This window comes from Camelina sativa, chromosome 16, assembly GCF_000633955.1.
Source record: "Camelina sativa cultivar DH55 chromosome 16, Cs, whole genome shotgun sequence".
In the NCBI taxonomy this organism is placed as follows: Eukaryota; Viridiplantae; Streptophyta; class Magnoliopsida; order Brassicales; family Brassicaceae; genus Camelina; species Camelina sativa.
In genome coordinates, this window is record NC_025700.1 from 3,775,591 (window position 1) to 3,780,874 (window position 5,284).

The following is a 5,284-nucleotide window of genomic DNA, read 5'->3' on the forward strand; positions in this document are numbered from 1 at the left end:
CCTAAAAGCAAGATACATAAGAAACCAAATCATTATTTGATGTATACAACAACAATGGATTCGATTAGAACTCGATATTTTATCATCAAGATGGAATTGTATAAAATCAATCAAATGAAAAAGATGAATGGTAGGTATATTACGTTTGTCGATGAAAAATAGGATAGTATCAAGCTAAGCAATAGGGGGACTTGGTTGGAAATCAACTAATGGTTTTATGAAGTGGTTTTGAGGTGAGTGAGTGGTGGTGAGAGTGCAAGTGAATTTAGGGGGTTGTAGAGACGCATATTTATAGGTGGCGAGGGAAACACTTTACCCTACATGCTCGAAGGAAAGAGAAGCCAAAGATAACGTTAAAAAAGAAAAGAGAAGAAGACAAAGATGCTTCTGTATTTTTACCATGTGTCACAGTGTAATTGGTTTTCCATATATGGTTTTGTATATGGAAAATTCAGTCTAAATAATTGTAATATTTTTAACCTTTTTGGTATTTTTAATTTGAGTCTTTTTTGAATTTTTACTCTTAAGAAACAATGATTTCTATAAAATATCATGCTTATATATATGGTATGAGCCTAAGAGAAAAATTGTAATATTAGTTAACTTTGCATATTTTAATTTCATAGTGAAAGTGATCTTGGTTTTTTTTTTTAAACTTAATTGTCATTTTAGTCTTATATATGATAAATTATACATATTTGCCATTAATTAATTTGTGTATGTTAGAGATGCACAATATTGATTGATCTAGTCAATAGTAATATCTGCATGATGTAAGATGCATGAAATAAATTACATAAACGACAAATCTATGCTTTTATTGAATCTATCGATCGTTTATAACAAAGTCTCGCCATATGGGTTTAAATAGCATTGGCCACGAGATTCAAAATTTAACATGGTTTCCCCAACCCTAGGAAATTAGTGTTTGGACCTAAGAAATTTTTGGGGTCACTTCTGAATTATATAAAAAAAAAAGTGAAATACGAAAGAGAATGCTTTTTTGAAAAAATCCATAATATAATTATTGGCTAGATCGATTGTTAATAATTGTTAAATGTATAAAAAAAATCAATAGACGAAAATTCCGTACAATTTATTTAAGTGATTGTAATAGCTAGTCAACATATTATCCAACATATCTTTAAAAGTGATTAGTCATCAGTCAACAATTTTCTTAACATCAAAATATGGATTGTGACTTAGCTGACACTAGATAAACACAAAGATTAAGCTACAAATTCTGGTCGTTGGTCATACAATTCTTTTTAGTTAATTTACCATCTAATATAAATTTGACCAAAAAAATAATTTAATAGTCAAATTTAAAACTATATATATTTAAATTTATAATTACAAATAAAAATTTAATTTAAATGTGAAATTGACTAAATAAATATCTGATCCATTGAGATTAAGCCATCGTCAATCTGGCAGCTATACAAATTATCATATGATACAAATAAGTGATACAAATTCGAAGAAATTATCAATTATATTAAATTATTAGATTTGATGATATACCACAATAAAATATTCTTGAAAATGATATTTGATTTCTTAAAAAAATCATATGATTCATATTGTAAATAATAATTTAACATGGTTCGATTACCTGGTAACTTTCATATTTTTACTGTAGTTTATTAAGCAAAATAATTACATTGTTTCATAGTTATTGACGATATCTCTCACACTTGGGAATACAATACTATAAAGATTTTTTTTTTGGCTGTAGTTCATTTAAACAAATCAATAGTGCAACTAACTAACAATTGAAATAATTATGTTTGTAAACCACCTTAAGACATATATAGTTAATATTTTTTGTTTGCCTCTCCAGTCTCCATTGGTAACGCACAGCTAATTAATTTGTGGCCCTTACAATAAATTTTTTTTTTTTGCTAACAGCTACTTTAAATTTTAATTACAGCCAAGTGACAGTCTGTAGTTTGCGGTTTCTTATTCACCCTTCATGAAATAAGCATGCTTGCCTGTACACGTGTCATATGTGTGCGTTTTTTCTATTTTTGGACGTGATATGTGTGTGTACGTTAGTTTCATATGTCTCATTAGCTATACAAATGTTTGATTTACACCTTTCAATTTTCAACTTTCTTATCCTTAATTAAAGATATAAATATAAAAGTAGCTTTGTCCACACACAAAAAAAAAATATACAAAAGTAGCTTTTCTTACTATGTTTTTTTTCTTTATATTTAATTTATTAAGGATATAAATACAAAAGTAGGCAAACAGAAAAAACATGATGTCGACGATTGTTGAAATGTACTATTCCAACTCCTCACAATGTGTAACCATGATTAAAAAATTAAATTATGTACCAGACTCTAACGTTCATGACGAATTATCTATCATTAATTAGAATTGGACCACAATAAAACTACTTTGAATATGAAACCGTAAACAAACAGAGCTCCATGCTACAATATTGTTTTAACCAGTAAAGTTTTGAGTTTTGAGGATTCTGAATAGGTCTCATCCAAAATCTCACACCCACTATTTGATTAATTTTACGATGTTACCTGTAATCTAAATTTGCAGTCTCGTTTTTCTTTTAGAAAAGTGTCACTCTTAATTATCATTCTAATTATACTTTTTATTAGAAAATACCCCCCGCGATGTCGCGAGGGAAGTATTTTAGAAAAAATTAATAAATTTGAAATTTGAAATTATACATTATGAAATCATTTGAATGTAATAGAATAGTTTGAATATATAAATATTAAAGAAAAACTGTTACTAAAAGCACAACCATCAAAATGAAAATTTACAAACAAAAATTATTATGTAGAATAGACGTAAATTTGCAAAAAAACATTTTCTAAAGTATTATAAATATATAAGATATTTTATGAAGAATTATATAATTAAAAAAAATCATAACGATAAAGTGATCTTAACTGAGAATATTGAACTAATCTTAAGTGTTATATTATAGAAAGTCACAACGAACTATGATTTGTTAATTATTGATGAAGATACAATAATATAGAAAGTTCAAAAGACATGACTATTTAAATAAACACACCTATTAGAACGAAAAAATGGTGATGATAAAATATGAATAAAATATAGTGCAAAAAGACACAATTCTACAATGAACAGATACAACTATTTGAATTAAAAAAAACAAAAAAAAAGATTCACAAAAAATACTAAAAAAAGTCGCAACAGTTGTTCTCATTTATTCAATTGTTATTATTATTTTTAAATATTAAATATTAAAATATTGTTTTAATGAAATGTTACGATAAATAGACGCAACTATAAATTCTATAGTAAGTTGTATTAAATTTCTTTATTGCTATAATCATTTCTAAAATTTCAGTTAGATTATAGAATAACATTGAATATTAGATATTAATATTCAGTTATTTAGATTCAACATAAAATGAAAAATTTGTTTCAACGAACTTGTTGGTTACCGATGAAGAGACAAATATAAAGAGAGTTTAGAAGACATGACTATTTAAATAGACACACGCCAATAACGTAATACACCTATTAAAATGAAAGTTGTGATGAAAAAATATAAATAAAATATAGTGACAATATACAACTCTATAATGAACAGCTACAACCGTTTGAATTTTTAAAAAAATATATAAAAACAAAAATTTTACGTAATGGTACTACGAAAACTCGCAACTGTCTGCACTTCATTGTACCTAATAATCCATATAAACTGCTTTTAAATAGAAGACATCTTTATTACCATATTGAAAAGATCAAATTCAAAAACTCACTTATATAATTCATCTAACTGTTGGAAAAAAACTCTAACAAATTTTTATATTTAAAATTAACTAAAAGTTGTAAATTAGATTCATCATTCCAAAAATCTTTTGTTAAATTAAGAATTGGAGGATTTTCTTTACTTTTAAAAGAATGAATGCTAGAGAATAATTTATAAGCTTTAAAAACTGTTGAGATTGAAAATTTATATTGTTTTGTGTTATTGCAAAAAAATAAAAACTGTTCAAGCAAACAAATATATATAGATTTCAAAAGATATGAATGTCCCAATAAACACAACTCTATAGTGAACAGTTGTAACTTTTCATAAATAACAGTTTTAGTAAACCATCACGACTTTCGGAAAATATCCAAAAGGTACGAAAACACAATTTTTTATCGCATTTATTCGGATTGTTATTATATATAGATTATCTAAAAAATTGCAAATATATATATCCAAGATGCAATAGAACTACTGGAAAAAAAAAAGAATATTGGTTAGAGAATATGTTCAAGTAATCATGTTTAAGAATTAAGAATCAAGACCAAACATTATATAATGAACTAATGATATTAATTAATTCACACTTTAAAAATGAATTAATTCAACGTGTTACATATTAGTGATCCAATATTAAACCCACTAGATATGTACATTTTAAGTATGCATGTGTAAATAATACACAGCTTCTTTGCTAAACTAGGCAAAATATGATTCCCTCTTAATATTGTGTGGTATGCCTTAAAAATCCCCCGGCATCAAACTTATATTGTAGCTTCTAAGAAATAAAGAGAAGTCAGGATGGCCGAGTGGTCTAAGGCGCCAGACTTAAGTTCTGGTCCTCATACGAGGGCGTGGGTTCAAACTCCACTTCTGAAATTTTTTTTGTTTTTTCCGAAAATAAGCCCAAGTCACAAAAATTCATCACGACCCACGCTAGAAATTCATCGACGTCGAGGGCGCGCAGCAGTTGAGACAGTAAGTTTTATGAGGGTATATAGAAATTAAACGATCCTTGGTTATTTTCTATTTTTTTTTTCCTTTTTAACGATATTCCTTGGTGGTTAGGTACAAAATTTTATGATGATATTATATCTGTTTGTTTGGATAAACTTCTGATGAGGATTACATACAAAAAAAACCGTAATTATGTTTCTTTCCTTAAAATCTTTATATGTAATAATTAGAAGTAGAACAATCCTAAATATAAATCTATGAATTTGGTCATCATATAGTTCCCTAAATTTTGTTCTTTTTTTTTGTTAATTAGTTCCCTAAACTTGAGGAAGAATCCTACTTAGTCAAAAATATATTTTTTAACTAAAAAAATTTAGTTGCCAGATATCCGCAACAAAATTGAAATAAAACAAGATACTAATATATTTTCCATAAATCAAAAACAATATCCGATATTGAATTGAAAACGAAAACTGCATGCTTTGTGTTTGTTAGTTCATGTTTTCAAACATAGCAAGATCTTAATACCAAAAAAAAACTATTGCCAAAAAAAAAAAAAAAAAA

General features: G+C 26.5%; 1 protein-coding gene and 1 non-coding gene across 3 annotated transcripts in view; one reads left to right on the forward strand and one right to left on the reverse strand.

The window, feature by feature from the left end:
• The window catches only part of LOC104749630 (homeobox-leucine zipper protein HDG3-like), a 6,752-nt gene extending 6,505 nt beyond the window's left edge, over positions 1-247 (reverse strand). For both annotated transcript variants that reach the window (XM_010471300.2, XM_010471301.2), the window contains exon 1: positions 144-247. The gene's annotated coding sequence lies outside the window, so the exon portion shown is untranslated. The remainder of the gene's footprint in view (positions 1-143) is intronic.
• Positions 4,559-4,642, forward strand: TRNAL-UAA. Its single transcript has one exon. It is a non-coding gene; the product is annotated as a tRNA-Leu (tRNA).